Source organism: Amborella trichopoda, chromosome 8 (assembly GCF_054954075.1).
Source record: "Amborella trichopoda isolate Santa Cruz 75 chromosome 8, AtrichopodaSantaCruz75HAP2 v2.0, whole genome shotgun sequence".
Taxonomy (NCBI): domain Eukaryota; kingdom Viridiplantae; phylum Streptophyta; class Magnoliopsida; order Amborellales; family Amborellaceae; genus Amborella; species Amborella trichopoda.
The window spans coordinates 31,351,980-31,376,261 of record NC_142343.1 but is presented as its reverse complement, the minus strand read 5'-3'; positions in this window follow the sequence as shown (position 1 = coordinate 31,376,261).

The following is a 24,282-nucleotide window of genomic DNA, read 5'->3' as shown; positions in this document are numbered from 1 at the left end:
GAAACCGAAGGGTTGGGGGATCATAACGGTCGCAAAGACGAAGGGTTGTGGGGCGGCGAACGATCACCCTCCCCACTCGCGGCGACATGCCACACCGCAAGTGTCAAGCGGCGTGTCAAATGCGTGCTGACAGCTGGAGCGAGGCATTAATACGCCTTGGTTCACGGGACGTCAATAGTCCTGGGTGATCGCGAGATGGCGATTCCCTCTTTGTGGCGATAGTCTTGCCTTTGACTACGAGACGACGATTCCATCTTAGTGGGCAGACGGCGATAGTCTTGCTCTGGTGAGCGTAGTTTTTTTTTGGCCGCCTAGCATCCTTCATTTTTGTCCGAATGACCGAGTGTTCGGGGGCCATTCCAGACATGAAGAACCTCCCGCGAGAAGGGGAGCTTGGCACTGACATTTTCACCGGCAAGAGCTAGGTGAGAGGTAAACCAATATGGCTCACCAAAGCCTTATGTGAACCCAGGTGGCCTCTGAGTGTCACCTTTGTGAGTGCCCCCATTCAGTTGGTGACGAGGGAAGATAATGATGGAGCAGTGAGCATAGAGGAAGGGGTAGGCTTTCTGCATTGCCTGCACCGAAACGAAGCCTCTAACGCGAACTTGCCGACCCTAGGCAAGCGAATGGTGGAAAACCAGGGCATGCAATGGTCCTCTTCCGGTCTGCGGGTGCAAGGGCACCAGTACCTAAAGGGCTATTCCTCATGGACCCTGAAAGTGGTGTGGGACTTTAGGGATATTTTGAGCCTGGCTACTTTGCCGACTGTCCTCCAATGCTCGGTGGGCTACTACTATCGTTGTTTAAACACGGTCAAAGTGTTGTTGGAGACTTGAAGCCATGCTAGCAACACATGGTTGCTTGGTCACAGAGAGGCAGGGATTTCGCTGATGGACCTGCACTTCGTCGCCGGGCTGCCGCTCCTCGGTGCCATGTATGACAAGTTTATTCCCCTAAACTTTGTCATTTTCGGAGGGGAAAAGGAAGGCAAAGAAACCCCGACGGCTGGGCTTCGTGAGTTGTTCGAGATCTACCAACAACTCTATGATGAGCCCATGAAGGGACGGGTTACCTTCGCCAAGTGGGTAGCGTTCTTTTATGGCGACTATACCGATGAAGCTGGTTCGTCGCCGAGAAAAGAGGGGAAGGAAACCCCACTAGTTTTCGAGCTGCGGAAGAAGAATGGACATGTCTTCTTAGCGGCTTACTTGGCACTTTTCTTGTGCAAATTTGCCCTACCAGGAGGGTCAGACGTCATTCGTCCTGGCGCCTTTTATGTGGCTTGTAACATGGCGCGGGGAAGGGAATACATGCTCGCACAGCCCGTACTGTGCAGCATTTATTATGGTTTGGGCCAGGGGAGTGACCGTCCCAGGGGGATGAAGGGGGGGAGAAATGGCATAGTAGATGGTGACGCCTTCCCAAGGGATTTCAAGACCCCTTTCCCAGTTCATTACGTATATGGTTGGCTTGGAGCTTACTTTCGATACACATACCTTAGAACCAAGGAGCTGGAGGAGAGCATGCGTCTATTTTTGCTAAAGATTGCTGGGCATAAGGCAATTTTCCATCCCTCGGGCCATGCACGTAACCTGTTTTGCAATGACTACCTCCACATGACCCGAGTGGCATTTTCGGTTGGAAGCCTCACAGACCGCGCGTACGACAATGAGCTAAGCCATCACCAGTCCAAAAGAGTTGATGTATATGCTAAGTGTCAAGGGCGGCATTCTCGCCCATCGCACTGTCCATGGTGTGAAGCTTGAGGGCTAGTTTTCTCACCGGTTTGCTTGGCAGCATGGGATGGATCAGGGGTGCCCGTTCTCTGTGCTCTTTGAGAAGCGGCATAGCAAGGCAGCCCGCTGGAAGAAGGACAAATTGGGAACCTGCCGGGAGACTTGGCACACGAGGCACGTTCGCACTGCATGGGCCACATGCTTGGAGGCCACCAAGGTTAACAAGTACGTGCTGCCCCATTTTGGCAGAATGGCCCGGGCGACTAAAGCCCATGATCATTGATGGAGAATCATGAAAAAGGGGTACTGGGACATGGACCACCCCTGGAAAAGGGAGGATGACCGCTGGAGCCAAGACACCAGGCAACGAAAATTGGCTAAGACCCCTCCCCTAGGAGAAATCTTTACCCTAGGCTTTCCTTATGATTGGCGCATACTCGGGCGGTCTCGCTGACTTACCATGGACAAATGTTTGTTGCGGTTTCTTAGTCTGGAGAAGAAGACAGAGAGTATTATTTACCACCTCTCTGAGATCTTCAAATGGAAGGAAGGTCGTAAAGTCTTGGGGTATGAAGGGCGTCCGGTTTGGGACTTAAATGAGCTGATAGGGAGCGGTCCTCATAGTAAATTGACCGCTAGTTCTTCCAAGTTTGGGACTTCAAAGGCTGTTGCGCCTGAGCAGGCAAAAGGGAAGAAGAGAAATTTGGCTGCTGCTCCTGAGCTAGCGAAGAAGAAGAGGCAGGCTGTTGCGTCTAAGCCCACAGAACGAAAGACGAAAAAGCAGGATGTCGAGCCCGATCCAGAGAAGAAGAAAAGGCAAGATGCTGCACCTGAGCCGACGAAGGGAAAGAAGAAAAAGCAGGCCGCTGAGCTTGAGCTGGAGGAGGGAAAGAAGGAAAAGCAGGCTGCCCCAGCGATTCCTCGCACTTCAGCCAAAAAGGCAAGCAGAGCCTCGGTGGGCAAAGGGTGTAGGATCCCAGTGGTTCATGAGTCAGAAGATGGCTTTATATTGGGAAGCGACACTTGAGGCTGAAGGGGAGGGCTCAATTCCAATAGTGGTAGACGGGGGTGATAGGGCTGCTCCTGACGAGGCGACGGAGGCAAAGATGGCCCCCGGAGTGCTGACGGTTTTTGAGCCTACCGAGAAAAGGGAAGTCCCGGTAGAGCTTGTGATAATAGAAGAGGCCGGGGCCCCAAGAACCAAAGAGGGCCCATTCAAGCAACAACATGTGGCTGCCTTGAGTGATGCATATGAGGGGAGCGTAGAAGTAGGATGCCTTGAGGGACTAGGCTTGGAGGGTCCTGAGGCGGCAGGTGCCGTGGGGGAGCCTGTTGCTAAAATGATCGCTGCGAAAGACACGGAAGAGGAAAGAGAGGGAGAGGGTGTCAAGCTTCCTGAGGTGGGGGCAGTTCGAGAAGAGGGACCAAGGGGAGAGATCGCTACTCTAGAGGAGGGAGCTGATGTGGTACATCATGAGATTGAGGTAGCGACTTCAGGTGAAGAGGCCAGTCTTGCCTTGGTTGTGGTTGCGGTGCCTGCAGAGGACGAGGCGATGGTGCCTAGGTGTGCGAAGGGATCGAGCCTGGTGTGGTCATGACTAGGGGCCAGAGCGAGGGAGCGGTTGCCGAGGCGCCAGAGCAACATGAGGTTGCTCCCGAATCTGGGGAACCTGAGGCTCTGGCTGCAACCGAGAGAGCTCATGCTGTGGTTGCTCCTGCCGCATTACCCAAGCCCACTTTTAGTGGAATGCCAGGCGTCTTCTTTGAGATGTTGCGAGCGAGTTTCCAAAAGCTGAAAGAGCTGCCCCTTGAAGAGATTGGCACGTCACTTTTGCAGTTGAGGGGGATCACCGTAGGAAATGCGCTTGAGGTGCTCCCTTACTTCAACAACCTTGCCAACGAGCTGGAGGGACGGAGAATGGAGGCTCTGCAGATGGAGAAGGCTGCTAAGCAACTGGAGGATTCAAAGCTGGAGTGGTTGGAGAATTCCCTCAGATAGGGCCGAGAGTTGGTTGATGCCCAAGTGGGGGAAATAGATGCTACCGCCTCTCAGAGGTCCGCCCTCGTTGAGAAAGCCGCAACGCGCCATGGCGAGGTACAGACCCTAAAGGTAAAAATAGCTAAATGGGAGTGAGCGCTTGAGGAGTTGGAGAAGGAGACAACAGCCTGGGAAGCCATGGATAAGGAGTTAGGCCAAAAGTTACTGGACCTTGAGGGTCCTTGAGGGTCCTTGAGGGAGCAAATGGCTTTAGTGGACCATGAGGCCAACATGGTGGCCGGATTGAGGGCCGAGATCGAGCAAGTGAAGGCGTCTACTGAAGAATGTAGAGGGAAGGTCAATGATATTATTGACCGCTTTTGATGGTGCCTTCTTTCCATTTTTTTTGTAAAGAAAAGACACTTGTAATATTTTTTTGATGAATGAAATGACCCTTTTCTCTTCCTTGTGCATGGCATGTCTTTTGTTCCCTCTTTTTCATCTTCATTTCATTGCTTCCGTCCCTCCATGGTTTGAGACAAGAAAGAGTAGCCCACTCCTTGCTTCATCTTGTGGCAGCCTGCTATGGCTTCAATGACCTCGAATGAGGGAGCAGTCACTACCTCACCCCTGAGTGTTTGATTGGAGAGGGGCTCATAATTCATGGTCCTCATGATTTGATGAGCCTGCTCGCTGTAAATGCTCCAGTTTGTGGGAGCTTTAGATTTGATTCGAAGTACATTGCTTTTGAGCTCATCATAAGTCTTGTTCTCAAGGACAAACTCCTTTAAGTGCTTTGAAGCGACGCGCATAGCCTTTAGCTGATTCTGGAGGTTACGCGCCTCGCTTCTTAGCTCCATCATGGGGTCTTGTTCTTGAGAGCCAGAGGGTTGACTCTTGTCAGCCTGTACTTCCTCGACAACCTCGTAGAAGTGTAGGACCTTCATTTGGCTGCTGGTGATCTCCTTGTTCAAGGAGGACAAAATTTGGAGCACCTTCCGTGGCAGTTGGTGGCCAGTTTTGCCTTTAGAAAAGCGATGGGGACATGCATAACCTTTTGCTGGTCTGATGTATAGGTGACCCTTGGTGCTGGAAGGTCCATCTTTAGGGCTTCCTTGGGCTCAGGGGGCTACTTCTGACTCGTCGTTTTGTTCTAGTGAATTAGAAGTAGAGGGAGAAACTTTGTCTTTGGGAGAGGACACAATGACCTTGAAGAGGTGGCAATGTATACTTGGGTGAATGGGGATCAAAGGGAGGATCTTGCCTTGTCTTTCCTCTTCTATGAACATATATGTGATCATTCTCCCCAGATCCTCAACGTCGTCATGAGCGAAGGTCCCGTCTCTCTCACAGACTTTCGATCATCATCTTTTGGGTTTTCTGATGCTGGAATAGTACTTGGCATCGGCGTTGTGAGTTTCAGCTACAAGGAACGGTCTTTTGTCAGCATAGACGGTGTGTTGCCTTCCATCTCAGCTGTACTTGAAACATTGGTGGAGTGTGGAAGGAACCACCCCCTGAAGCCAAGGACGACCAAGCAGGACGTTGTAAGAGGTATTGGTGTCGATTACATGGAATTTAGCATAATTGTTGAGATCATCGCTCTTGAGGCGAAGACGCACTGTGCCGGCTGAATTTTCTCCTGACTGGTTGAACCCTTGCACAGTGATGTGGGAGGAGAGAGGTCGTCAGATCTAATCCCAGTCGAGTGAGAATCCTTCTTGGGATAAGGTTAACTGCTGACCCTCCATCCACTATGATCCGATTGAGAGGGTAGGCGTGCAGTTCACCATTCACAAAGAGGGGGCGATTGTGGAATTTGCCTCCCAATTGAAGGTAATCTTCGGAAAAGGAGATTGTCAAGCACCCACTTAGAATGGCTGGGTCAACCTCAATAGTTTCCACCTCTGTCTTGTAAACAGCTTGAACCAGAGCCATACGATAGTCTCTAGATAGTAGGAGGGCATTATAGATACTTAAAAGGGCTAGAAACTTTCTCAAGTACTCAATTTATCGTATTTTATCTTATCCGCATTCGTCTTATGTGTTCCTGATCCAGTCACTAGTGTAGGTGGTAGGGTAGCTTAGGAACAGGCTTTGGTTGAGTTCTTGTTTGTGACACTGGCTAACTTTGTTCTGCCGGTGCGGTCTGAGTTGATAGGGTAGTAATAGGAATTTGTACTAGGGATGTAGAGGTTTGAGGTTTAGGCTTAGTGGAAAATAAAGGATTAGGAAATTTGAGGATCTTGATCTTTTGAGGTGTGGGCTGTAGCTTCCTTCCCGATCTTGAGTTCATTTGCCACGTGCTAGCTGGTACTTTCAAGATTTACACCATGTGGGAGGCTTCTCTAGAAGAGGAGGTCGAGGATGACTCGGCTTTGGCCCGGGCTGCCAGGGCATTGGCGGCTATCGAGAATCCTGCTGCCTGGGCCAACATTTCTTTAAGGCGCTCTTGCTGCGACGTGGTGAGGCTGGTGCCTCCAAACTCTTTGTTTAGAGTGTTGAAATCTGGGCATCGCCAAGAGGTACCTGCAGAAGGAATAGAGGAGTGGGAAGGAGAAGAAGAGTTAGAACGTTTCGGGCAGCTTTTTACGTCGTCACCGAAATTGGACGTTTGCAAGGGGTATTAAAGGTCATGCCCTAACTTTGAACCTTGTGGGGTGCTTTTAACGTCGTCACCCATTTTGGTTGACTCCTGAGATATTGATAACTCAGGGCCGTATGCCTGATTGGACAATAAGATGAGGCGAGCTGCACCTGGGATGAAGTCCCTCAAGATCGGCAGTGGTGGAAGGGGCCTGAGGAATTCTTCCTCATCTAGTGGCTGAGGAAGATGATTCCTTTGGCGGGCTGACCTAGGTGCTCGCCATCTCTTTCAGAATCCCTGAGGGGGTGTTTGGACCGCCCTATCAGGCTGGTGAGGGGCCCTAGCATGGTAGACTGCCTCACGATTTAGGGATTTGAGCCTACTTCGCCCATGGTAGACTTCCCAGGGCTGAGAGGTCGAGGGCTCTGAAAGGTCTAGTGCATGCTCATGAGGGGCTAGTAGCAAGGCTTCCTCTTGAACGGGAGCGAGGTCTTAGACATGTCCTGAGAGAACCGCACAAGCGATGTGGCCTTACTAGACTTTCTCCCCGACTATAGCCTCGAACCTAGTGTACTCCTTAAGTTCGTGACCCCACACTTGGTGATAGGGGCACCAGAGGTTTTTCATGCCCCGGACAAGATGCTTAGGCTGTCTGGCTAACTTGGGGGATTACAAGACCCTGATGGAGCATTGCCTCAAAGAGGCCCTGCAGAGGGTCTTGCTCAATATTTTGCTGGGCTTGCGTCAAGGAGTCTTCTTGCACAGGCGGAAGAGGGACCTGAGGGTGTCTTGCTGGGTCACCTTGAACCTTCTGACACTGCTGCATCTTTTCTGCTAAGAGTTTATGGAAGCCAGTGCACTCACTGGTGTCATGACCTCGTATCTGGTGGTACGCGCACCAGAGGTTCTCGATTCCTGAAGGCAAGAACTTGGGTTGCCTTGTCAGCTTTGGGGTGGCGATCCCTTCTTCGAGTATTATAGAGAAAAATGCACGAAGGATAGTGCGTGCCCCATCGTCCTCTTGGATCATGACTATGTGAGATGCCTCGAATGCCTTTTTCAACTCTTTGAGCTTTATCTAGCCCTTAAGGGCCTCGATAGTGTCATTGAGCTTGTAGCAGTCGTGAGTAGGGTGGGCTACTCTCTTATGCTAGGCGCAGTACTTCTCATTCGACTCTTGCCCCGACGACTCTACAGTGGTGACCTCTGGCAGCTGCATCATGTTCTATTCTAATAGCAGTTAGAGCACTGCAGGGGGTCCACTCTGTGTCAAAGGGCTAAACTTTATTCTGGTGTTAGGTCCAGTAGTCGTTTCGCATACTGTTTTTAGGAGGCGAGACCGCATTGTTTGACTACTGCTTGCCCCCGGTTTGAGGCGTCTGTGCTTTAGAGAGGTCGAGAGAGTGGGGAGTCATGCCTTTGATGTCAGACATGGTGACGGCCGCGCTGATCACTGCCTTTGGATTGCCTTGACTGTTGGAGTGAGAGTTTGAGCTGGAGGATTGCTGACGAGGGTTGCCGTGGTGCTTGAACAATCCCTCGATATGAACTGCCTTAGAGATGAGGGTGGATTGGATGCCTCGACATGGAGGGTGATCTTGAGATGCATGTTTCGTATGTAGGTCTGGACTGTGTCCTTCTTGATCATGGGAGTAGCATGCAAGGTCGTCAACTCTCTCCATCGGGTGATGAACTTGTCAACCGGCTCACCATGGTCTTGAATCAAGGTGAGGACCTTGATGGTTTCCACGTTCCTTTGGACTTCGTAGAAGCACGATAGAACAATTGCTCCATTTCCTGCCAAGTGTGCACCAAGTTTGGCAGCAGCCGGGTATACCACTACAAGGCTGGTCCTTCGAGAGTCTCGATGAACTAGTGGAGGAAGAGACATTCGTTAGTTGCCGTCTCTTGACGGGCCGCTTGGAAGTGGGTCGTATGTTGGTGAGGAGACGTAGAACCATTGAACAGGGGGAGTTTCCCTTTTTAGTAGTTCGGGGGAAATGACACCTGGTCAATGTACGAAGGATACGACTTTTGGTAGAGTGGTGTCTTCCGCAAGCCCGGGGCCTTGTTCTTGAGGCTGTGGGCCACCATAGCATCTATGTAGGTTTGGGAGACCCTGCGAGAAGAGGAGCTATCTTGGGAGACCGGAGGGGGAATCTGCCTAGGAGTTGTGTCCTCACCGATCGGGGAATCAGACGAAGAAGGGGACCTAGAGGCCTCTAGGCGCTCCATCTTTCCGACGATGGCTTGCATCATTTCCTCGAACTTGTTCATCCGCTCTTCCTGAGTGTTGTTCGGGTCATTGATCACCATGCCATTGACCGTTTCTTCTTGGAGGTCAGAGTCAAGTGATGCAAGAGATTGCCGAGGTTGGCGAGTCATGTGTGGTAAGTCAGTCAAGAGGGGCTCATCTTGCCCAGACTAGACTCGAGATTTGTATGCCGATCTTGAGAGGACCGGTTCTTGATGGTCTTGGGACCGTGACTTCTGGGTGGTGATCACCGAACAGTATTCCTGGACTTGCTCATGTTCTGGAGTTTGAAGAGGGAAGAAGGGATTACAAGGCAAGAGGTCGTCAAGGGTGGTGACCTCGATTGCCTTGGAGGTTTCCTTGGTCAGGATCTGCATGCCTCTTTTCTGCTTGATCCTGAGGCGGATGTGGACCTAATTTCATAACTGAGCCTGAGACCTGGACTGCCCCGTTTTCTTCGCATAGGTGAGGGTCATGTCTATGAGCTGGAGTAGAGAGTGGAGCCCAAGGATGGAGGGCAGCTTGGGTTCTTTTCTTGGAGGCTGAAGGCCTCTGTCTGACATCAAGCCATTGCCCCAAATTCCTTTGTGAGGCCCGAGTATTCGGTTGACCAGGGGCTGGCTCAAGATGGTACTCTTAGGGAAGACCTTTGAGTACAAAGGCTTGAGGTGCTTGCCTGGTGTCAGGGAAGCGGCAATGGAAGAAGCTAGTTCATGACTCCACCTGAGTCTGGATCCGAGAGGGACATACAAAGATGGTGTGTGTGAACCTTTAGGGTTAGCCATCCGGGTGACTTGGGGGTCAGCCCGGGCTCGATCAATGGGTTCGTCCTGAGGAGGCCGAGACCCATGAGCTTGTGTTTGTGAGAGACGAGGTGGGAGCTTGTCTCTCATAAGGTGAAGTTGTGTGTGCCAAGAGGGAAGATGGAACGGTCGACCGCCCTATGCTCGAGGTGGCATAGAGCTAGTGCTGCCCTTATCTGTGGAAAGCGAATGCATGACACATGTAGGGTTTGGCCCTAGAAGGCCTGGCCCTGAATGCGAGCTCAAGGCAACATGAGGGTTGGCTCGAGGTGTGGCTTGAGTGGATAGACCACGAGCCTTTGAGTGTGTGCGAGGGGTGAAGACCTCCGCCTCTGTGTACCGACCTTTCAGGTGTGGAGGCTCAGAGTAGTGAAGGAGCACAGGGGGTTGCCTTGTGGCGACCTTCAGGAGTGATGGCAGTTTGCTTGCCTTTTCGCAGGGATGGACGGGGCAGTGTTCCGACGTACCGCAATAGTATGACTGGCAGAAGGTTTGCCAGTAGCAAGATGTACGGCAGCAGGAGTGCTACCCATGCAAGGGGCCTTGGGGGAGAGTCCACCAGGGCGAGAAAGCGGGGAGGCAAGGACCTTTAAGTCCCCTCTCGCACCAATCCAGGTGAGAACCTGGGGGCTGGATCGTGAGGCTTGACTCAGAAGGAGAGTAGGGAAGGAGGCTTGAGCCACTCGCTTCACTGGGACAACCATGAGTGCAGGGTTAAGGAAGTCCTTGACCTGGATGAATGGGTTGAACAACCCAACTGCCATAGAAATAGGTGCAAAAGGTAAAAAGGAAATTGGTCAAACAAGAGAGAACCGACTAAGGGGTAGTAAGTCCCCAATAGAGTCGCCAAGCTGGTTAGGTGCCTCGATCTCGCCCTCCAAATCTAGGTGATCTGGCGGCACGTATCTCAGGTTTCTGGTAAACCCAATATTTGAGATCGCTCTATTAGAACTTTGCACGAGAGAGGAATTTTAGGTGGGTTCGGGACTTACTCGGCTAGCTCGCCTGGGCGCCCTCTTAGATCATGAAGAAAGCCCCTCAGCTACTTGAGTCGGTTCGTAATCGCCTCCCTTGACCTGTAATCCTCTTGTTTTTTTGCACAACACTTCTATGGTTAATTTGTAAGACAAGTGGGTTGAAGGGACCCACCTTTGTCTTAGGGCAATGCACGTTCATATGAGAAGGCGATGAAGTGCAAGGTTCGGGGAAAGATAAAAAAGAGAAGAGAGCTTGATGTAGGGGTGAGACTAGCATGATAACCAGAAATTACTGACTCGGAGTGGTAGCAAGACAGGCATGGTTCTCAATACCAGCATGGCGGCAATGCTACTCGAAACAGAGGTCGGTGTGTCGGTGATAGGCTAGGTCTATCCTCAGTCAAGTGAGAGAAGAAAGAGGTGAAGAGGAAAGAACGAGACGACAAAGAGAAGGGGAAATCCGGACGTCAATAGGCATCGCGGTGAGCAAGGCAAGGAGACATCGCATCCCTTGTGGACGACGCTAGCTCCTGACGAGGCACACAGTGATAGTTTCTCCTAGGTCGCACGACAATAGGCGCTGGATGTAGGGAGAACGACGACGAGCACCGGGCACGTGGAGGAGGCTCGTGGACGATGATAGGTGTTGCTAAAGCTCCTAGTGGGCGGCGATAGGTATCGCCGTCTACGCTAACTGCGTGACAAGGAGAGACCCCCTGCAAGCGGCAACAAACCTTGCCATTTAGGTTCTTCATCGAGACGTCAAAGCTACGTCTGTGGGTGGTGATGGGCAGCGCCATCTATAGATCACACTTGAAGGAAGAAACAGACGAGTAGAAAGGAAAGGAGACTCACGCATGGTGCCGCCATCACCATGCGCGCCTGTGAGACCAAGGGAGAGGCTTGCACGACACTGCCACTTCCATGCATGGACACTGCCGTGTATGACCCCTGCGAGGAACTCAGATAAAGAAGAATGAGAAGCAAGAGAGAAGAGGAAATAAAAAGAAGAGAGAGAAATTTTACCTCAAACTTAGGGGTATCGGTCAAAAGTTTCTCTCACCTCACTCCCTCTCTCAAGCGTGACACAACAATGGTAAGAAAGAGAAACTTGTATTAAGTGAAAAATCTCTCTTGTGTGTGTATGCCTCTGTCTCTTTTTCTCATACAATGATGGTGAACAAGGGTGGATGATCAAAAGTAACCCTAATTGCTGGAAATTAAGATTAAATTGAATTAAAAGAAATTAAAAAATAGGAGGCAAAATAACATATTTTCCCATTCCTAACAAGTTGTGGAATTTCATAACAGCCCCTGTGTTGCCCTACGACTTGCGTGATCTTGCATAGCTTATCCGGGGTTGTTTTGATGCCTGGTTGATCATAAGATAGTTGTTTTCTTATAGGACTCGACATAGCGATCGATTTGATACCAACTTCAAGCCATTGATCGTATTTTTGGTGCATGATCATGTGACTTGATATTTAAGTAGATCTTGAAACTTTGGATCGATAGTGTGCTCGTTCCTTAATGTTTTTCTGTATTTTTTTGGCTGAATCACACTGAGCATGCCACTATGATCATGAGGCACCAAACGCAACTCGATTCCTTGGCCGAAAGAAGATTTTGCAAGTTTGAAATTTTGGCCAGAATCAAGGATTCCAGTGACGGAATTTGCAGTCTATTTGTTGGCTTTGTGTGCAGAATCCGACCGTTAATCATGAACAGGGTTCTGGTCAGAGATGGCCCGAGACCTTACGCCTGCAATGGAATTGGTCTTGTGTCGATTGAGCTCGCGAGCGGCGTGATCTGGCCACTCGAGCGAGGCACGATGCTGCTGAATTTCCTGCACTTTCTTCATGGATCAGCAACAGCTCTCTAGCTTTTCTTCGCGCTCAGGTATTGTCACAGGGCGTGCCACATATCGAATTGCTCGTCTTGACTAGACGAATATGCTCACCAAATTTAAGTGTGATCTGATTTAGGACGATTGAGATATGAGTGTCAAAATCCACTGGTCATGACTCTCCCTTCAGTGGTGTAGTGTTACAGGGTGCCCCACATGAATAGCATGTGGCTTCTCCTGTTTCACTCTTTTGCCTATAACTTCTTCCTGGAATATCCGTTTGAACTGAAACTTGGCCTCTGGGGATTTTCAACTGTGCCGGATCCAATGGTGGTCGTCCCCACAGCAATTTGAGAGACTGAAATGTAGCTCTAGTTAGAGGCCGTTTCAGGGTGCTAGAGGTTGATTCTGCCAGAACTGTTTCTCAGTCTGCACTGCGTTAGACATGTCAGAATGCGACGAAACTTGACAGGAGACTCTTGAGAGACCTCATGAAGATTTTGGATAGTTCTGAGACTGTCGAATTTCCTCTACTTATTAGGCCTTTATTGAGCGGGGCTCCATGTTGATGAAAACTATCTTCCAACAAACATCACTACAAAAAAGTTCCTTATACATCACCTTGAGCAGCCTATCCCCAAGCCACTTATGAGACCATAAATTAACGAGCTTCCCATTGTCAATAACCCATTTAATATGCTTGAGAACAAGATCCCTTGAGGAAAAAATTCCTTCCCATGTTTGGGATTGGTAACGGCCACCTCTGCCCTTGCTAATAAAACTATTATTATCGATTCTGTAATTGGAAATAAGCACCTCTTTCTATAGTTGTTGCATGTCCTCCAAAGACCTCCACCATCATTTTGCTAATAAGGTCTATTTGACACACTTAAGAGCTTCCTAATATTCAGGCCCCCTTCCATTTTTGGAATATACACCTTCTCCCAACTTATTTAGTGGTACTTCCTACCCACATCTAAAGTTCCTCAAAGAAAATTCCTCATTAGTTTTTCAATCTCTTTAACCACAAGAGCAGGCATATGTAGTAGTGATCAAATATATGGCATATTAGCTAAATATGATATAATCAAAATAATTTGTCCTCCCAGGGATAAAAAATTTTGTTTTCCATAAATCCAACTTCCAGTGGAATGATTTGGCTCAGGTTTTAGGTTGCATTGTGGATTACCATCCAAGTTCTTCCATTCCACTCTATCATATGTTTTTTCCATATCCAACTTTTATAAGAATACCAGGTCACCACTTAAAGCTCTTAAAAGAAAAAATTCTTATGCAATTAGGATGCTATCCATTATTATGTTCTTAATTAAAGCAGATTAGGGACCAAAAATAACTTTATTGAGCATCTTCTTGAACCTACTCGTCAGCACCTTTGCAATGATTTTGTATAAGCTTGTAAGTATGCATATAGGTCTCAGATCATTTAGGCCATTTATTGAGTCACGCTTTGGAATTAAGGCAATAAAAGTGAAGTTAATGCTTTTATTAATTATCCTACTCTCCAAAAATTATCTTACCATATAAAAAATATCATCTTTCATCACACCCCAAAAAGTTTGAAAAAAAGACAAAAGAAACCCATCCAGCTCAAGTGCTTTGTCAGCTGCCAAAGAAAACATTGTTCCTTTAACTTTCTTCAAAGTAACTGGAGTTTCAAGTTCTCTAGCCTTAAGATCATCTAGTTTTGAAAGGCACCCTCAGAAAAATCACTCCAAAAGGTTGTTCACTAGTGAAGGCCTTTTCAAAGTGGGTAATGAATTCATTTTTCCAACCGAAAACATCATTCTCCCCAATCCTCGAAGACTTATTCCTGAAATATCATTTTGTCTCCTTTTCACATTGGCTATAGCATGGAAATATCAAGTGTTCAAGTCATCCTACTTCAACCATTTGACTCTTGATCTTCGTCGCCAGTAAATCTCCTTCTGTCTTAAAAGATTATGCAAAGAATTATGAAGTTATAATCTTTGAGCGAAGATGGCATCAGTAACCACGGCATTCAACTGAGTATTGTCATCCAATTGAGAAATGGTCTACAAAACTTGATCTATCTTATTATGAAGAATAAATCTTGTGGATTTTTTCTAATCAATTAATTTGTGTTTCACATTAGCAACTTCTTATGAATTTTGAAATCACATCACCCAAGAACAAATCATATTTAGCCAAGTATTCCTAGTAATTTCTCTTATCACATCTTCTAAAAGCCATGCACTCTCCATCTTAAAAAGACGAGGGCCCAAACTATCATTAGAGGTAAAAATACATAAAGGAATATGATCCTAAGAAAGTTTAAGCATTGTCATGACTCCAACAAACAAAAAAAATTGTCTCCCAATCGACCAAAAATCTATCAAGTTTGCTCATTATCAGATTTAAGGTACTACAATTAGTCCATTTACACAATGCACCATTGGTAGGCAATTTAATCAAACAAATGGACATTATGAAGTCATTAAACATGCGCATACAAATATTGGCTGGGATATTCAAAGAAGTTTCATCAAGCCTACAAGTAAACTTGGAATCCATTCCCACATACATAGGCAAAGCCACATCCATAGCAAGATTCAACATTTCCTCAGTAAAGGCATGTTTAAAGCCTCAACATTTGGTTCATAAACATTCAACAACATCTATCAAAAAGAAGAGAAAGGGACTTCAAAAATAACATCTAGACAATGATTTTTCTGGATAATGTAAACACAATTCAAAATTGAAGGATCCCAAAAAACCTATAACCTCCCCCCTGAGGCTCCCACAGAATCAACCCCATAAAAATTAACGGCCCATAACCTCTCTAATAGTTTTAACCGTAAGATTGGGCAGTTTTGTTTTCTGTAACATCACAACATCTGGTCCATGTTTAGAAACCAAAAGTTTTACTTCTTATTTTCTTTTGACATCTCCTAACCCACGAACGTTTCAAGAAAAGATTTTCATTAACCCAAAATAGCATAACAGCCGTCAATGGCGGCTCCAAAGAAGCCGGCAGATGGTTGTCCCGAACAATCACCATTATCGTCATCCTCACTATCATCACTTAAAACAACCACCTCACCAGACTCGTTTTTGCAGCTTGAACTCGCAGAGGCTTGGCCCTCCTTTTGCAGCCACCCTTGCCGATGAACAAGTCGGTTTCAGCGTCACCTTCGATTATCCTTTCCCTTCTTTGCTCACTTTCACTGGCTTTTCAGCACTAATCGGCTGCATGTTCCTCCAGCTGATATTTACTATTTAGGATTTTTAGAAATTGGATAACTCCAATTCATTATCCTTTTCTACTTATACAATGATTCCATAATGTTCTCTAAAATTTAGATCTATAAAATACTACCAAATTGGTCTTTTTAATAACTAAGCATCTTATGCCAAAACGTTAGGTATAATTTCCACGAGAAAAAAAGCTAATATAAGGTTGAGCCCTAAATAATTAAACTACGGCACACCTAAAAAATTTACCAAAAATAGTTGTTTTGACGATGAAAAACCCTCAAATCCAATCTCATCTCGATGTTGAGATCTATGAGTATTAAAAAAAATGAACTTCGATTCTTGGAAATAGTAAATCCTATATAAACTTTTTCCATCTTATAATGCATTATCTAAGCTGTAAATATTCAAGATTTTTAAACGTTCATAGATTTGTTTGATCTACACTATTTTTGAAACTTTAAATTTTATAATTAGAGATGAAAATAAATTTTTAAGCCATCATAAAAATTTTCAGCATTGAAACATCTTTTGATACTTCCATTGAATGTTTAGGTCCTCGGCTTTATACAAACTGCCCCATTTCCTTGAACGTTGGGCTTTTTATATCTAAAGCTAAAAAGTTGCATTACAAATATCCAGAATAACAAAAACCTTTATACTAAAAGACAACATGGTACTTCATCAATTTAATATATATTTTATGAATTTCTTTAAAAAGAGCACCTTATAAAAAAAAAAAATTGAATTTCATCTCGAAAGTCTTAGTGCAACCAATATTGACAAAGATTATATGATTATACATCTCGAAAATGTGTCGACAATCTTCCAATAGAAAATGCGACTATCATTATACATCTCGAAAGTCTAAGTGCAACCAATATTGACAAAGATTATATGATAGACTTCTTTGTCATTTTATAAAAATAATTTACTAGTTCTGTAATTTTGAAGAAAATAGAACCTTATTCAAAACGAATTGGAATTCTACAATCCAAAAATTCATTTTTAATAAATTTTACATTGCATATTGTTTTCCAATATTTGTTTTAAACTAGAAGGTGAAATTTTAGAAAATGTGCACCATATCTAAAATTATTTCATTTTATGACCATGATTTTGAAAGATCAAGTTATTTAAAATTTATGTAATAAATATAAGTGAATTAAAAGCTATATTATAAATAAAATGAACTTAAAAACCTTCATAATCAGTATTTTCTTTAAAATTAAAAAGGTCAACTCGGAATAAAACTACAAAATTTGCTCATTACAATTATTTACATTGCAGCTTGGAAAATAAAATTTGTAATCAGAAAAATTGTAAATTCAATCAAATTATAAAAATAAATAATATACCTAGCTTTTTCAAAAGAAAAATCCTCTAAATTGGTTTTTTAAAATCCCAACCTTTTTACATGTAAATCTCTGCATTGATTTTCTGAAGTCCAAAGCTGGGATGATTTTAAGGTAAAATGTGCGAAGAATACCGAACAAACTCAAAAGAACTTTAGTAATTACGCTGCCAGGGTATATCTGTGAACAGAGCCTTATTTTATTTCAGGAGATGGAGCTGTTCCAAGGTATACATAGACACCTTGTTAATGACATCCACTATCTTATACAACTAAGATGTATAAGATCCCATAATACTTATTTCATATCGGCTTCTCATCAAATCTTATCCTGAATTTTCTATCTTACATTGATCTTCTATTTTTTAGGACTTTTAAGATAACTTTTTAGGTTTTAGGATGATTTCCTAGATTTTTAGGATTCATGGGAGATTGGCTAAGACTTTCTAGAAGGTTAGGACCATGGTTTAAGGACTATGGACTATGGGAGAGGTAACCTAAGGTATACTAAGATAGCAAAGTCCTTAGGGATTTACTAAACATTTCTAGAGCATTTTTAAGGATTATAAAGTAGGGAAAAATAAGAAAAAAATAGCCAATTTCAAAATGATGTGGTTTGTAAAAGGCCAAGGCCCTAAACAATCAAAGTAAGGCGCACCTTCAAATAGTGTCGGACGATGTTGTTTTAATACTAGAAATCTTTGTGATGGCCTAAAAAATTATTTTCATATCTAATTATAAAATTTAAAGCTTCAAAATAAGTGTACATCGAGTAGATCTATGAACACTTGAAAATCTTGAACATTGACGGTCCAAAATGCATTACAAGATTAACTATTTTCAAAACTTGAATTCCATTTTTTCTTATTTCCATGCATCTTGATGTCGAAATGATCAATTTGAGGATTTCAAGACATCGAAACAAGCTCTTCTAGTGAAATTTTTGAGGTACGCCTTAAGTTGATTGTTTAAAGCCTCGCCATTATATAAACTATTCCGATTTCAAAATGGGATGTCTACAATATTATATTGTAACCTAAATAGATCGAATCAATATTGAGAAATACCAATGCCCACATTTATTCTATAAAATATTAATTAATATTTTATTACTCTATTTTACAATGTCATAAACCACATGCAAGGCACATGCTCTTGCCAGTAATATCAAGAGAAATTTATAGAAAAATCTTGTTTTATTGTTTTTGAAATTCATTTTTTCTCATTTCCATGCATCTTGAAGTCGAGATGATCAATTTGAAGATTTCTTAGCATCGAAACAACCTCTTTTGGTAAAATTTTTGAGGTGAGCCTTAAAATAATTGTTTAGAGCCTCACCCTTATATAAACTTTTTCCATTTCAAAATGGGATGTCTATAGCATTATATTGTAACCTAAATAAATAGAATCAATATTGAGAAATACCAATGGCCACATTTATTCTATAAAATATTAATTAATATTTTATTATTCTATTCTACAGTGTCATAAACCACATGCAAGGCATATGCTCTCGCTAGTAATATCAAGAGAAATTTATAGAAAAATCAATGTTTTACTTTTTAAATTTAAAAATAGTCCCATATATTTCATATTTATTAAGTCTCACTTTTTGAAAGCATAAAGTTTATATTTCCAAAATGCAGGCCTTGTTTTATAAAATAAGAAAGGAAAATTATAACCCAATATACACTATCTAGGCAACTTACCCCTATTCAACTTTTTTCTCTAATTTTTCTCCCCACAACAACCTTTCTTCGCTAAAACCCCCCAACCCAAAAGGAATAAGAAAAAAAAGACTAAACTACCATTTTTTTCACACGCCCTTCTCTCTCATGTTTCCCATTTTTTAATTTACCCGAGTGCGCTCCAACAATACAAAGACACGCTCCGGAAGTCTTAAAGAACGCTCTGGCAATATATGCTCTGGAGCCACATCGCTCTGGTAGTGTAATAGGGCGCTCCAATAGTGTGTTCAGCGCTCCGGCAGTATATGAATGCCCTCCGATGGTACACCTTCTGGAGACATTACGCTCCGGCAGTCTATAAAGGCACTCCGACAATAGAGGCTCTAGAGCCACAGTGCTCCGACAGTGTATTCAACGCTTCGGCAGTGCGTACGGCGATCCGTCAATCCTAACAAAGGGCTCCAGCACTCGATATATACGTGTTCTGGCAGTATGTTCTAGACAATTCGCTCTGACAGTTATATATTGCGCTCCTACAATACGCTACTTGGGACAGATAGTCAGCGCCAATTGATTTTTTTGGTTCGGGAAGGGCATTTCTATCCAAAAAATAACAACTTTTTACTTTGGGGGGTTTTTACGAAAAAAGGTTGTTGTGGGGAAAAAAGTGAGAAAAAAGGTTTGGATAGGGGTACGTTGCTTAGATAGTGTATATTGGGGGGTTTTTTATAATTTTTTCAAATATGAACTATATAATACTATTTTAAATTTCAAAATAAAATAAGACTTTTAGATATATCTCCATAATATCAGAGCGACTTTTAGATATATCTACATATGAGCTCAACGGCCCAGTTTGAATATGAGCCGAACGGCCCATATTGAATATGAGCCGAACTAATGGATATTATCTCATTTCATATTTTTTTCTACAAATCCAAATCACTTGAAATTTTAAGTGTATTTTTTAAAAAAATGAGAAACTAATAAACATATAAAAATAATAATTTGTAAGAATTTCATATTTTTTTCTACAAATCCAAATCACTTGAAATTTTAGGTGTATTTTTTTAAAAAATGAAAAACTAATAAACATATAAAAATAATAATTTGTAAGAAAAAATTGATCGAAATACCCTTGAAACATTTCGAGGGTATTTTGGTCAATTTATTTTTTATGAATTATTTTTTAAATATTTTTATTAGGTGCACTTTAATGAGAAGAATAGACGTCTAAAATTTCAAATGATTTGGATTTGTAGAAAAAACATTAAAATTCAAATACAAAATAAGGTCGTGACCATCAATCTAAACTGTTGTTGGGATCATATATAGTTTTAAATTATAAAAAACAGATGATATTGAGTTGTTTGATGTCACTAACATTAAACTAGGCAATACAACCCAGTGTCTTTATCTAAGGAGTGCACTCGGGTCCTTGCAGAGAAAAGGGAGAGATATTAGAGAGAGAAAGAAAGTGAGATTCCCAAAAGAAAATGAATTCATACCTTATGCAAAAGAATGTATATCATGTTTTAAATTAAGGAATAAAATATTCAAAGGGTTAGTATTTTGTTGTCGGTAACGTAGGAGGTCACACAAAGGAAGAAGTAAAGATTGAGGTCCATGAGAATCAGTTGCTGCATATAAGTGGAGAGAGAATGAGTTTGTTTGATGTCCAAAGGGTTAATTTTTTAGTTAAAAGGGTGGTAGATGTTACTAATATTGGACTGCCCAAATTTTTTTTAAATATAAAATTTGCTTGCCCTTTTAAACTCTTATATAGAATGACAAAGCAGTTCAATGTATCTAATATCGAATAGCTCCAAAAAAATATGTGGTTCGATATCTGGGGTATCAGACTGTACCAGAAACCAGAAAAATTAAAAAGAATTAATAAAATCTCTCAATTTAACCAAATCCATATGTAAATTTCCCTTTTAAGATTGAGCTTTCAATTCTATTGCTTTATCAATGGTTCATAAAAAATGATGTGGTGTGATACTGGATGCTCGAGATTAAAAGGTGCTAGAAAGAGTGCATGTAGCATGCTTTGTGAGAACATACGGTACATCCATTTTCTAGGGTAAAAGAGTTGTTTTGAACGTTTATTTTGATATAAAAATTCAAAATCCAACAACAATCACTCAATGATTTATTTTTTAAGAAACTTTAGAATTTTGGGTTCTTGAGATACTTAGATCTTATTGTTGAAAAATTAGACGCTCTACTCAATTTCATGATATTTATTTGAGCGACTTATATAGTTCAGTTTGAAATTTTTGGATGTTAGACTCAATTTCATCGCTTGTATTTTGGGGTCCTAAAAACACTCCTAGCTTGAGTTTTACCGGACGGTACGAATGGACACTATGCTCTTGCAAGAGTCGATTGCTATATGGGAAAAAAAATAAAAAATCCTTTGGACCTTGACCAGAGTTTTAAAAGTTGGTGACTCAAATGGTAACCACGAGCTGACCCAAAGTTGATAAGTTGCCGATGCGGATTTTTTTTTGGGCAAGTAAAAAGTAGTATGTCGGTGGGGATTTGGGTCCCTAGCTTTTGGTGAGAATGGAGTCCTAAAAACTCAGGTTTGCATAGTTCTCACCCGATGTTGATACTTTTTAAATAAAAGAAAAAAAAAATCCCTTGAGAACGGGCAAGCCGGACAGAAACGGCCCAAAGTGACTCTCTTCAGTTGGTGAACATTTCCGCCCACGAATTTGGTCTTCTAAACACCGGATAAGATACTAGAAAAACAATAGAGAAAGATCAATTTAATGCCCATACCACTTTACAATATCAGTAAGTACGTAAATCATCTCATTACCATTGATATTATTGTTTTTAAAGTTTCATTCCAAGGTAGTATGTCCTAAAACATATGATAAAAATGATCACACTACTCTGGCATGGGGAATCTAAAATGTATATTAATAATTTGATTGTTGTTAGTCATTTGGAATGAATTTAAATAGGAATAGTTGCTAAAATGCCCTTATTTATTGAAGATTCTCAATCCTAAATGTGCGTCGTTTTTACATATTTTAAGAGGTACCCTAGTGTGGTGAAACTTAAAAGTAAACATTAAATGTGATGACTTGACTACCTTCTAATTTTGAAATATAATTTAACCATTTAATGTAAAGGTTATGTTTCAAAACCTATAAACAAATTGAACTCAAATTTTAAAGGAAAAAGTTTTTATAAGTTAGCAATCTCATACTATTGAATTAGGGCACATCACAAAAATCCATCCGAGAAAGTTTCTTTGATGCCAAAAATCTCTCAAATTGATCATCTCAACCTCAAGATGTATGGATATTAAAAAAAGAAGATTCCAGGTCATGAAAATAGTGCATCTGCAAATGCATAACTCTAATACCCCATATTTGTACTCATTTCCGGATGATCGGGACCCAGCAACGTCAGTACTTTACGCAGCTCGAGTTGAAGAGCAGGATCCACACTCATCGATGTAAAAGGCAAAGGCATGGGCGGAGATAGGAGCTTGGGTAGTATTGAAGGCATTGGAGTGAGCTAGAGCACAATGGAAGGATGCAGATGTAGAGGTAACGCATTATTTGTACTGTCCTTTTTCAAAAAAATTAATTGTTTATAAATTTGCTTGATCTGATCATTTTAAAGCTTTAAATTTAATAACTAAGAGTGACAATATATTTTTATATTATCGCAATGCTTTCCAACATAAAAACTGCTTCCTTTGGCATAGTTTTGAGGTGCGTCTTACTTCAAAAGTATGAGGATGACATCTTATATAAACCGCACGCAATTGTAAAACAATTTTAACTTCTATAATCAAGTTTTTATTAAGTAAATTTAGGATTGGCTCCTCCAAAAATCAATTTCAAATTTAAAAGTTCTCTTAACCTTTTGAATTAGAGATATACTTGAGCTGAACATTTTCGAGGAAACCATTACTAATATTAATTTTAGATTTATAAAGATATTTTACCATAAAAACATACCAAACAAACAGATTTTAAGTTCACCGTGTGATATGTGAAGCCTGGACTATGTGAAGCCTGAACTAACCACTTAATATATAAAAGAGTAGAGAAAAGGAAATTATTAAAAAATATCCCTTCTTTTTAGATTATTAGAAAAATAACCCAAATTTTTAAAATATCAATCATACCTCTTTGCATCATCGTTTGTGATTTTTTTTTTTTTTTTGACTAAAATACATTTCACAGTAGTGTTAGGTCTGCGAAGCTCATCACAATTAACTAAAAACCGCGATGGTCATAGTGTTGGGTTTATGTGTCCTTTCAAGGCCTTATGAGAGCTTTTATAAGCATTGTATATAGTGAAACATAAATTTAGTAGGAGTGTGGTCCTCATGTGGACCATACTAAACAAATTCTATTTGCCAATACTCTAATCAAGCTCGACATGCTAGGCCAGCTGAGTTTGGAAAAACCTAAGGTACATGGGCGTAAAGTTAATATCGAGAATGGTTTAGTGAGTTAGCCTTTGATAAAGTCGAAGTATGCTCGGATGAGGGCCGAAGGACTGTGCGACCATTATGTGTGATGCATAGCATATAGAGACAATTTTAAAACATCATCGTTGTATCATCACACAACATGTACATAAAATAAGCATATTGAGAAAAAGATCTACCATTGAGGGTGGTGCGTATACATATTATCCCTATGCACCATTGAGTCGTGGTTGCATCATGGTATTGGGGACTATGGTTTTATTTATAGAGGAGAGCCTGAAATCCACATATTACGATTGTGTCCCCTAGTCAATTGAGTAACTTTGGTAGCTCAATCATGAGCCCCTGCAATTTCTCCTAGCCGATTGACTGACTTTGGTAGCCCATTCATGAGTCCTTGCAATGGACTGTAGGTCATGGGAACTGCTAGGTCAGTTTGAGAAAACTAGATGAATCATGGTCCATAGTTGAAGGTGTAGTACTCAAGTGCGTTGATAAAATCCTAAACTTATTCAAATCCGATTCTCATAAAAATTAATTTATTTTAATTAAATTTATGTTATTTGTTTTTAGAATGTTTATTTGAATTTTTGTGAGTCTTCTTATATTTTAATTTTGTCATTTGAATTTTTAAATTTAGAGATATTCAATTTCTAATGTTTTAAATAAACTAAGAGATTTAAAATTTTTAAAAATAAAAATTAATATTTTCTTAAAATATATGGGACACTCCATGATATTTGGAGGCCCAATTTTCACATGTAGACTTCTGGGTGGGGCCCGTTAGAGGCCACCAAAGGGTGGCATGCCCCACCCATAGGGATTGCTCTCTCTCCTTCTAAAAATGATAAGAGGATCCCATGTTCGTTGGTTTTCATTTTGTGGTGTAACGCCTACTTGCATAAGGAATGAAATAAATGGTTTTTAGAATGTCTTGTGAATCAATAATACTTGATTGAAAAATAAGGAATGAATATCTAATAAATGAGAAATATCTTCATTATCTCAATATTGGATGGGTTTAGGAAGTGAAGGATAAGGTTCTAGCCTTTTCTTTGAATCTTGATGGTGGATCAAATGAATGGATGTGTCACATCTCTCAACCCACATGTCTCCTTAAATCGACAGTCAAAATATGAACCTACGAATTATAACAAACCCTAAAGCATAGAAAATCTATAAAATGAGGCTCTCCCACCACATAAATCTCTATATCAATTCTCTCTCATTGCTCTAAGAATTGTCTCTCTCCAAGAATTCTAAAGGGGATACGCCCCAATCTAAGGCCTCATCTCTCTCTCCCTAAGTTTCAAAACGGGACATGCCCCAACCTAGACTACTCTTTGAATTCCCA